Here is a 13263-nt window from a genome sequence, read left to right on the forward strand (position 1 = left end):
TTTTCAAATCAATTTTTTTTCAATGGTGTAATCATATGAGTGATATTAAATGTATACCTCATATGAATAAAAACAATAAATTAATTTCGTTCAAAATTTAATATCGTAACACTAATCTCTATTTTGAATATTAACACTCTTAAAAGGGCAAAAAAAATTGCCAAAACAAAAAAAAGGATATAAATAGAAAAAATAAACACTTGGAAAAATTAACCCAAATCACATTCATTTCATATGAATATATATAATCAATATACACTCTCACAAACTCCATACATATATTTTTTTCTTATTATTACTAATTCCAATCATGCATTTTCTTTACTTCATTAAGACTAGGACCCATATAAAAACCATCTTCTTGTACTTTCCAATAACAATAACTAATACTTCTATCATCCCATGAGCAATTAGGACTTAACTCATAAGTATAAACATCAAAGGCTGCATCTTTCTTACCCCACCAAAAATGACAAAAGAAAAGGGTATGTCCAAATAATTTAGGATAAAAATGAAAATGAAAATCGTCGCCTACTTTAGGATGATGATATCCAAGATCATCATCTTTCGATGCACAGTGAAACGATAAGGCTATATCATCGTTTGGAAGAGCATCAACAACATGAACCTCGATACGAGAATCAACTTTCCCATTGGTTATATACAAAAAAATTATCAGTAAAATGAAAAAGTTTTTGGTCATGATGAATATAATTGAAAGTTGTAATTTGTTTGATTTCTTGCAATTGTAGCAAATTCTCTTCTTTAGCTAGTTTTTTTTTATAGACAAATTGTAGATATTATGTGAATTTAATAGGGATTTTTTTTTGTTAAATGGTTTTTGACTTTTTAAGATTAAAACAAGACCTAATATGATGTTTTAAAAGAACAAAGATATTTTTACTTGCATTAATAATTGGTCAAATGAGAAAGCATAAAGTTTAAGAGTGTTAATTAAAGCAAATTACATAAATTTCATTAGTTTAGGACCTGATAAAAAAAAGGTAGAAGTATCATACTAATTTCTTGGTACATGCCCATTGACCAGTAAAAAATGGTCAGCTAGTATTAGATACATGTGAATCACATTAGATACATTCTATACACATGTAACTGGGATACTAGATACATAGAAGAGTGACGAGCGAGATAGGAGTGAGATTTATTATAATCTACTTAGAACAAATTACTCCTAATTTTTATCTTATGTATTCAGAGATTGTAACACCCCAAAAATTTCTAAGCTAAGGTCCAAATTGTTCTTCAATTGTGCATAAGGTCGTATCTAGTTATCCTTAAATTGTTCTTAAATTAAGGTCAATTATTTAGTGTGGTAATGAATTTGCATATGAATTAAGGTCAGAAGAATTTCTTAGCATAAAGTTGAGTTGAAAGTTTTCTTATCGATTAGATTTTGATATAAAATTTTACTTAGGTCAACTTCAAACGATCATATCTCTCAGCACGTAATATATTAGATGGTATGTAACCTAACAAATTAAAGTTTTTTGAGTCATCTTTCCAAAGTTTGCCTCATTTTGAATTTGAATTAAAAATTTATGACCGTTTTACCATATATTACCACAACAGATCTTTCTGAGACACTGAACTACAAAACCATTTACGAGTCATAGTTTAAATCCGTAAAATGAACTTTTAAGCCTAGAAATTTAGTATGAATTCCATAGGTTGAATCTATGGTCTGTAACACGCACATTTAAAATAATAAAACGATTGTTGCTATAATTTTTCGTTCTTGATTATTATTTTCTCGACACGAATTTTATTGTCTACAAACTCTCCAATATTTTTATGACCAATTATTCATTTTTACTTATGGATCAAGCTGAGGATACACATAAAAATCAAGATAATTAATCAAATTAATTCTCGTAAAACAAAACATAACGAATAAAATAAACGAAAACAATACTAACACATGAATCAAAAAGGCAAAAATTATCAATAACTTATAAATCAAAAAGTAATATTATTCAACCAATTCCAATATTACCAATCATACATTTTCTCCATTTGATCAAGTTGAGGACCTACATAAAAACCATCATTTTGTACTTTCCAATAACAAAATCGAGTAGGAAAATCACCAGAACAATGTTTAATAATCAAGATCCTATTAAAAACCTCAAATACTCTTTCTTTATTATCCCACCAAAATCGACAAGAAAAACGTGTGCTTTCAAATATATTCATTCGGAACTTAAAATGAAAATCATCACCTACTTTAGGATAATGAAATCCAAGATCGTCGTCTCCAGATAAACAATGAAACTTTAAGGGTATTTTATCATCTGAAAGAGCATCAATGACATGAACCTCATATTGAAAACCATTATCGTCCACTGTCGCTTGACAGATATTAAAGATATATAAGGTGATGAATAAAATAAAAAAAGTTTTGTTAAAGCTCATTGTAGATTTTTTTTGCAACAATTTTTTTTTTTTTTTTGCTTAGTTTATAAGACCACATATAGAGTGATATGTTTTTGAAGGAATCAAATTAGACATTAAGTCATTTTTATCTGTATTAACAATTAAACTTTTTGTCAAAGTAAAATGAGAAAGCTTAAAATTTGGTCAAAAATTATTAAATTGTTTTGGCTCTTTTCAAAAAAAATTATATAAATTATGTCATTTTAATTTCTTGTTTCATAACTATTGACCAGTTAAAAAATGGTCAATTAATATTAAATAATATATACGTTTTATTTTGGTTGCGATATTACTTTATTACTTTTACTACTCCTTCTATCTACTTCTGTTTATCATGTTATATTTTTCGAAAATCAATTTGATTGATTTTTAGAATTAAATTAGATTATATTAATTTAATATTTTAAACTAAGAATTTAGAATATTAAAAAAATATACAAAGAATACTATAAAAAAAGAATACAATTTTTTGTAAATTATAAAATATTAATTAAAATTTGATCGTTTGACTCTAAAAAAGAAATTATGACAAATAAAAATAGACGGAGGGAGTATATTATAAGTGCAAATGTTGAGGAGTTTAAGTCAGCCAGTCAGTTGACTAGTTTTTACTCCCCATCTTCTTTTATTTATATTTCGTATTTTATTTATTTTTAATTTAATATTTTTATTTTACATATAATGTATTTACAAAAATAAATCAACTTGAAATATTTATAAATTTGGTTAACTTTCAAAATATCACACGTATTCACTACTGATTTGTTAATATGGCAATTTTATTCAAAAGTTTAGTTCTTGGTATTGATCTTGATGGAATTTATCGTTTTATTGAGTTTTAGATTGACTTGTCTCGATGAGATAAGATGAGTTTTATCACGGCTATTTTTAGATCGTAACATTAGTTCTTATAAAGCAAAACATAACAAAAAAATCAAAAGGCAAAAATTATCAATAACTTATAAAACAAAATAATATATAATTCTACAAATTCCGATATTATTATTGCCAATCGTACATTTTCTCTAGTTGATCAAGTTGAGGACCTAAATAAAAACCATCGTTTTGTACTTCCCAATAAAAAAATCAAATAGGAGGGTTATTAAGTTCTTCCGTCGTTGCTTGACTGATATTAAAAATATGTTAAGTGACGAATAAAATAAAAAATATTTTGTTCAAGCTCATTATAGTTTGAGAGTCATTATCAGTTACGGTTATTTTTTACTTAGTTTTAAGACTATATATAGTAGTAATATGTTTTGAAAGATTCAAATTCTACATTAACTCATTTTTACCATGAAACTTTTAGTAAAATTAAAATGAGAAGCTTTTAATCAAAAGTACTAAATTGTTTTTGCTCTTAGAAAAAAAGTAAATAAATTATGTCATATTAATTTCTTGGTACATAACCATTAACCAGTTAAAAAAATGGTCATTTAACATTAAATAATACCTACATTTTATTTTATGATTTTAGGCATGTTAGTATAACTTTGTTCCACTGTACTTTTATCTGACACTAGAAGTGTTTAATGATATTACTTTACTTTTACTATATATTATAACTGTTATGCAATTTATAAACTTTGTTTTATATATTAGGTACTTACAAGATAGTATTAAAAATCTAACTTAAAATATTATAAATTTGATGAACTTTCAAATTTTACTTGTACGGCATAATTGGGGACTGAAAAAAAGTGATCATTTGACATTGCCACATTTTATTTTTTAAAGGTGAATTTTCATATATAACTATTTAAAATAACCTAATTATGCTTCATAGTTGTAGTTTGTTAATGATGATTCGTAGCTACATGTTAGGACAGGAGAGATGTGAGCAAGATTGGGAGAGGAAGAAGAGAGGCGAGCGAGAGATGGCAGAGAGTCGAGGTGGGTGAATTTTATATGTATATCAATTAGATATACTACAAAAAAATTGTGATTTTTTTGAGAATTCGCAGGAAACTTATTTTCCTGCAAATTTTCATACTAATTTTCACGAAAATTTCCGTGTAATTTACAGTTTTCTTGTATTGATAATTGTATACATGTAACTAATATGTATATGTATCAATGTTTGTGTATTTGTATATTTGCATATAATTTGTATATGTATACGATTGAATCGAGTTCATACATTTGTATTTGTAAATTCAGTCTCTCTCTCGCTTTATACAAACACAACTATACATTTGTATTTTTACAGTGTGTGCTCGATTAATCAAGAGAGAGGGAGGGAGAGAGAAACAAACACAAGAGAACTGTACAAGGAGAGATTTGCATTTGTATAATCGTAAGTGTATAGGGTGGAGATATATGTATTTGTATTTGTATATCCAGTCTCTCTCTCACTCCATACAAACACAAACTCAAGTTATATATTTGTATTGTATAATTTGTGTTTGCTTAAAGTGAGAGAGAGTAGCAGAAGAAAATAGAGAGAGAGAGAGAGAGAGAGACTGGATAGGGAGAGGTGAGAGGCAAGAGAGAAATGACCGAAAAAGAGGAGAGTGGCAAGCGAGATTTCAGATAGAGAGAGAGGAAGAGAAGAGAGACGACTTCATAAATTTAAAGTAATTTGGAAGAGCATTAATAATATGAACCTCATATCGAAAATCATTATTGTTCACTAAAACATGATAGATATTAAAGATATATAAAGTGATGAATAAAATGTTAAATGTTTCGATGAAAATCATTGTTATTACAATACCAAACTTTAAGGAGGACATTTTACTCCCTGAATTATTTAATAGCGTGTTTTAAAGGTATATGTGTTCGCATGGACACTTTACTATTTTATGTCCACGTAGACATATATATCTTTAAAATACACTATTAAATAGTTAGAGGTCGAGATAAAAGGTCCCTCCATAAAGTTTGATATCGTAACAGCAATTTCAAACAAAATTCAAATATATTCCAAACTTCTTTTTTTTTTTGAAAAAAAGAAGAAAATCTCTCTTGAAAACTTCTGGATATTAATTACTTTGAAGGGCAAAAAGAAATGCAAAATGAGTAATAAGAACATTTTAGGGGAAAAAAAGACAATATTTATTTCATTTGATAATTCCATACATTAATTAATTATTCCAATCATACATTTTCTTAATTTCTCTTATAGAAGGACCAAAATAAAATCCATCTTGCTTAAATACCCAAATACAAAAACTTGTATCACCCTTTGAGCAATGAGGACTCAACTCTTTAGTATAAACATCTACCGTTGAACGTTTATCGCCCCACCAAAAACGACAAAAGAAAAGAGATCGACCTTCATCACTCGGATGAAAATGAAATTCAAAATCACCACCTACTTTAGGAAAACGTTCTCCCAAATCGTCTTTTGCTGATCCACAATGAATTTTTGCGGGTTTATCGTTATTTGGTAGACCATTAATAATATGAACCTCAACACTTTGATCAGCTAGGACTTGATAAGTGCTAATAATATATGATGAAATTATAAATAAAATGAAAAAACTTTTAGCCATGATGTAATTGAATTTTTATTTTATTTTTTGGGATTGTAAAAAATTCTCTTCTTTAGCTATTTCTTATATATAGCTTAATTGTAATAATTAGGTGGCTTCAAAAGGAAATTTTATTAAATGGATTTTTATGACTTACTAAGATGGAGATAAAGATCATAATGTTTTTAATATAATTAGATATAACATTTATTCATTTTCTTTTTTTACGTTTTTTAGGGGTTGAACTTTTAGTCAAAGTAAGAATGAGAAGCATAAAATTTGGTCAAAAAGTACTAAATTGTTTTGGAATAAATAATATAATTAAGAGAAGTTATTATTAGTACTAACTATATGTAACAAATAATTTAAACACCAATTTTTAAAAAATGAAAAAAAAAACAAAATAAAAGAAGTCCTAATATAATTTATTAACAAAATATATTTTTAATAATATAGTAATTTATAATTGATAAGATAAATCAATTCCTTGATTTTCTCTTAGTTTATTCTTATCTTGATTGTTTTATTATTCAGATTTTTTATATTTTATTACCATAGGTTTCAACATGTAATTTTTTCTCTTAATCCTTTTTTTTTTTTTTTGCTTTTTTGATGTTTTTTTTTTAAAAAAAAATGGTCTTGCTTTTATCTTTTGATCTGATTTTTCTTTTAGAAACTGGAATTTGATTTTTTTGAAATTTCATTTCGTTTTTTTTTTTAAATCTGAAACTTGATTTTTGAGGGGAAAAAATCGTTTCACTTAAATTTTGATCTCATTTTTTTTTGTGTTTTTTTTTATCTAAAATATTTTTTGGGGTGAAACAAATATACTTAATTCTGATTTTTTTTTTATAAATACGTATTTTATTTGGAACCTGTTTTTATTTCGATTTCTTTTAATTATATGAGAAATTAGTATTTTAATTTTATTTTCTTTGCTAGGGCTTTTATACACACATATGTGTTTTCTGTTGTCCAAAATTATATATCTATTTAATTGTATGATTTTGGTATGAATTTTGATTTTGAATTGATTATTGTAAAAAAAACGTTCGTATTGATTATTTTTTGTAGTTTAAAATTTGAAAAATTGAGAACTGTATGAAATAGCATAATTTTAAATTTTAAGGTTTATAAGAAATTTTATTTGTATATCGATTTTATACCTATTATAATATACCGATTTGATTCTATACCGATTCTGTACCAATTTTATATCGATTATATATATCAATAAATTAAAAAATAGCTTGATTTAGTTAATATGAAAATCATAAAATCAGGAGAAAGAGTAAAGAATTGAATATCAAATTTATTGGGGGAAAATTAGAGTAAAAAGAAAAATATTTGGAGAGAGAATGATGGAATTTTATTTTTATTAAAAAAAATTGATTATAATAATTAAAAGAAAGGAAAATATATGTTCATCAATGAGTTCGAAAATTTTAGCTCACTAAATATGGTTAAAGAAAAAAAATCACACTTAAATATGGAATATATAAATTGAAGAGAAAGGAAAATATTTAATTATCATCATAAATAAATAAAACTAAATATAATTTAATTTAATAGTTATGACCTGTAATTAAACCTTTATACTTAGCAATTAATAGTAAAATAATATATTTATAAGATGTACTCTTAAATACATATATCAGGTGATTATATTAATTTCTTGGTACATAACCATTGACCAGTTAAAAAAGAATAGTCAATTAATAATATTAAATGATATCTACATTTTATTTTGGTTATGATATTGAAAAAATATTTGAAGTGATCATTTGACATAGCCACATTTTATTCTTTTTAATAATTAATTTTTTTTGTCATTCAAATATATATATATATATATATATATATATATATATATATATATATATATATAAAACACTTAATAACTGAAAAATGATGAACCAAAACAAATTATTTACTTTTCAATATTTGAATATGTATAATTTATTTGCTTATAAATATAATAAATATACAATTTAATACATAAAAAATTAAACATGTTTTTTTTTTAAAAAAAAAAGAATAAACCTAACAACAGTTAATACATAAGAAATTAAACATGTTTTTTTTTTTAAAAAAAATATAAACCTAACAACATAAAATCACTATTTAATAAGAAAATAAAATATTTATGATCGCTAATGATGATAGGAGCTGGTGTGTAGTTATGGTAGTATTGAGAGTAATGGTTGATGTTCGTCGATAATAATGGTGATGGCGATAGTTAAATGATTTAATTAATTATTTTTGAAAATTTATGTGATATTATTTTACCGCTTCAATATAAATTTCAAGTCATTTCAGCTTTAATTTTTAAAGTTCGATTCTTGTTTTAAGTGAAAGCTAATTACTTCTTTTTTTCAAAAAAAAGTTTGACCAAAGACTTTATTTTATTTATTTGGCTTTTCAAAAAATCTAGTCAAACAGGGTATTAACAACTCAATTAATTGAAAGTTTAATATGTTTATTTAGATCTTATAGAATAACTAAGAGATCAAATATGTTAAAATCATATTGAACTTTTGGTGATAAATAATTTGTGTTTGACATATTTGTTCTCTTAATTATTGATAAATTCTTATTTTACTTCTTATAATATCATATTAATCTTTCAATTAATTAAATAATGAAATTTGATCCATTTGTTTGTAAATTTAACATAATTAATAACAACTTCAATACTTAATTACTTTTTTGATAAGTTAATTTTGATTAAAATTTATGTTAATTTGACAATAATATAATTCTATAACTAGAAAAATTAGAGCACAAATCTACGTCGAGAAAAAGGATTTGCCCCTAATTTTATTAACAATTAATTTCATAAATATCAACATCGTTTACTGAAAAATCTAGGTACATGACATAATTAAATATATAACATATTTCTTACATAAAGAGACCAGTAATAACACATATTATTTTTAATTAATTGAAGATTGAAAATTATAAATTCTGAATCATATAATATAATAATACAAGAATCAAAGAGGAGAAATTTAATAATAATTCTTCAATCCCAATAAATTCAAATATTATTATAGCCAATCATGAATTTTCTCAGTAATATCAGCATTAGCACCCAAATAAAATCCATCTTCTTGTACTTTCCAGTAACAAGTACGGATATCCGTCGTGGGTTGGGGTCTAGCGCAATATTCTTTTAAGTGTCTGTTATAAACATCGAACACATTGTGTTTTTTACCCCACCAAAAATGACTAAAATAGAGATTGGTTTCAAAAAGATTCAACTTAAATCGAAAAGAAAAATCATCCTCCACGTTAAGTAATCGTTTTCCAAAATCATGAGTTTTCGATTTACAGTGTATCCACAAAGGTATGCTATTATCGGGGAGATCGTTAATAATATGAACCTCAAAACGTACGTCGCTGTCAACCTTTGTTGCTTCTGGAGTGATATTAACAATATATAATGTGAGGAGCAAAATGCAAAAGTTTTTTATCAAACTCATTGTTGATTTGTTTTGTAATAATTATTTTTTTATTTTAGCTACATTTTATAGGGATATTAATCATTAATGATTTTGATTAAAATAAAATCTAGATAAAATCAAGTTTGACTAGATTTAGTCTGTTGGTCAACTTTGGTAGTTGAATTAGGTGGTAGTTAGATTGTGCTATAATTTGTTATTAATTAATTTAATTAGAGAAGAAATATATATTTTTTTTCAAAAAATTGACTAAATATGTCACATTTTAAAAATTAAAGTATTTTTGTCTATTAAAAACTTGGTCAAACAGATCATTAGATTTATGATGGCATGTGATGATATCACATTAAGATTTAAGTTCGGATAAAATGAGTATAGGTAATTAAGTATTAGATATATTACATTATATAAATACTATTAAATTTATGAAATTTGAAGGAGTTGAGACTTAACTCTGAGCTTGAATTTAAGAAACATGAGACTTGGCATATTAGTGACACCAATTTTTACGAACTTGGGTATATATTTGGGTCTACGAAAAACATATATACGGGTATGTACGAATTCGTTTACTTATAAATATTGCATAATTAATAGATTGGAAACGGTTTGAAGCTTACTAAAAGGAATGAAAAAAATCTTGAAGATTCCTGACCCGTATTCCACATTCAAGTTATGTTAAGACTTTCTAGACTTCGTTGAGGGACGTTTTCTAATTAAAGATTAAAAATAAATTTAATTATTTAATTATACAAGTCTATATTACACTTACCAGTCAAGTTTCATCAAATAGAGGTAATTAACCATCAAGTAACTTCCAACCACCATATCAAACACATAATCACCAAGAATGAAAGATGTCATGAGATGCAATGCAATGTGAGCTCATGAAATGATATGCCTCATATTCCAAGTACTCTCTCAACTGTATATACATGATACTCCTCGAAAATACATCGAGAGTCCATGACCCATGAGGGACTCGCGAGGTCCATATACCGACACGGACGATCTCAACGTGTCTGTGCGGACAATCTCAACGCAATAACATAAAATAAAATAATCCCCAGCACGAACGATCTCCACATGCCCAACTTATAATCATAACCAATCACTCGCGGACGATCTCCACGTGCCCAAATTATAATCATAAGTCAGTCTCAACACGGACGATCTCTACGTGTTAGACATTTACTCATACTCAATCTCATGTAAATGCATGTGCACAATATGATAACAAACCAAGGGGATGATGCAACATCTCAATAAATCAAATGTCACTATGACATATAATTACCTCAATTATCACAGTTATACAGGTTCTATCAAGAAACCCAGTCACACACAAGAAATCAAGTCACTAAATACATCAACTAATGCTCATATGCTTTGGCATTCTCAAATTACAATCCATCATATTATAGTAATAAACTTTCCCGTTAATCACACTGGTACTCGTACCAATGCCTGTCATACCATTGGTACGATTTTTACCCTTAAACTCAAAACTACCCTTCCCGTTATACTATTGGGTCAAAAGTACCCTTCTTATTAACGGGAGTTGTTAAATGCCACGTGGATGCCACATTGCATGCCAATAGGACCACTGCCACGTAGACTAAATAGAAAGGGTCAAAAATACCCTTAAACTATCTGAAATAGGTCATATTTATCTTTAAACTATATTTTGGCTCGAAACTATCCTTACCGTCAAACTATTGGATCAAAAGTACCCTTCTTATCAATAGAAGTTGTTAAATACCATGTGGATGTCATATTTATAAATAAATAGGGATATGTATGAGTCACTTTCATAACGAGGAATATATGTCAAATCTAAATGATAAAGTCGAGATATATATTAGGCCGTTCTCCCTTAAATATTTAATCTTTGTAGACTCAATCATCTAAAAAAATATCTGCTTATGATAGAGAAAGCTTAAAGTCTAATTTTAATATTACAAAATCAAATAATTAAAATATTGATATGATATATACATGTTACAAACCATTGCCATTTTTCAGTTAGCCATTTGTTGCGTTGAATTTATATTATTATATGCTTATATTATATAAATAAAGGTACCTAAAACATATATTTATTTTTTTATTATGGAAGTTTAAATGTGTTGATTATATATTTTCTCTATTTTATATTATTTGACTTTTTATATCAAAAATATATGTTTCAATTATTTGTCTATTTTAATAACTCGAGAGAGTTGTATTCTGTTTTTTTATACATATTTTTAATATTAAATAAATATTACATAAGGTATTTATCATCAGATTTAAAATTTTAAAATATCATTATTAAAATTATTTTAATAAATTACACGTTTAACTAAAATTATCATAAAAAGCATACAAAATCAACAAGAAGCAAATATTAAGCAAAAAAAAAGATACAATATATAGATAAAAAGACGAAACTTATCAATAACTTTAGGACCCATATAAAAACCCTCTTTTGTTACTTTCCAGTAACAATTTTGTCTTTCGATATAAGAAATAGAACATCGTATACCAAGTGCCTATTAAAAACATCGAACACATTCTGTTTATTATCTCACCAAAAATGACAAAAATAGAGAGTGGTGGAAAAAAAATTCATAGTAAATTCAATTTGAAAATCTTCGCCCACTTTAAATATATGATATCCATAATCTTTATCTCCAGAAGGACAATGATACCATAAAGGTATATTATTATTCGGGATACCATAATATATATATATATATATATATATATATTTAAACTAATATTAATAATTCATTTAATTTTTGTCATTGTAAAATATTTGGTTCATGTGTTGTGTTATTTGACAAATTTTTTTAAATAATGGAGAGCGACAATCTAGAGAGTATTTAATAGAGAGATACGTTCTCAAACTAACAAGTTATAGCTTAGATATGAAAAATAATAATAATTTAAATGTATTTTCGACATTTCATTTTTATTTTTATTAACTGAAGATTAAATATATTGAACTATACATTTCTTTATTTACTTGTACTTATTACATGTTTGGTTCTCGAGAACCAAATTATATGAATATATTCTTACATCTTATTATTAATATAAGAAAAATTACGATTCATAATATTTTTCAATAATTTTAAGATAAGAAATTAATCTAATTTAATTTAACTTTAAAAATTAATTAAATTAACTTAAAATAACACATAACAAATAAAAATAAACAAAAATAATATAACACTAACAACCAAAAAGCAAAATTTATTAATATTTTAAGGACCAAGGATGCATAAATAATACTTCATAATATCGAGGACCAGCAAAAAATCCTTCTTTTTCTACTTTCCAGAAACAATTATGGATCTTATTACCTTCATCATAAGAACAAATATGTAGCATCAAGTTTTTATTAAAAACATCGAATACGTTTTGATTAATACCCCACCAAAAATGACAAAAGTATAGTGTGGACATTAAAGGAAAATTCACTTTAAATTCAAAATGAAAATCTTCGCCCACTTTAAGAATATGATACCCAAAATCTCTATCTCCGGATGCACAATGATACCATAGAGGTGTATCATTATTTGGTAGATCATTAATTATATGAACTTCCCAATGATTAACAAAGCTATCAACGGTTGATGTTGATATATATAAGACGATGAATAAAATGGACAAATATTTTATCGAATTCATGGTAAATTTCTTTGTTAGAATATTTTTCTAGTTTAGCTAGCTTATATATAGAGGCGAATAATAAATAATATTTTGCCTTTATCAAAATCTAGATAAAATCAAGTTAATTTTCTATGTATTATGGTCTACTAAATTAAATGTTAAAAGAAAGTTTCATTAAAATTATTGTTGACTTTTTTTCCTCATCT

Source organism: Solanum pennellii, chromosome 5, assembly GCF_001406875.1.
Source record: "Solanum pennellii chromosome 5, SPENNV200".
NCBI classification, from domain to species: domain Eukaryota; kingdom Viridiplantae; phylum Streptophyta; class Magnoliopsida; order Solanales; family Solanaceae; genus Solanum; species Solanum pennellii.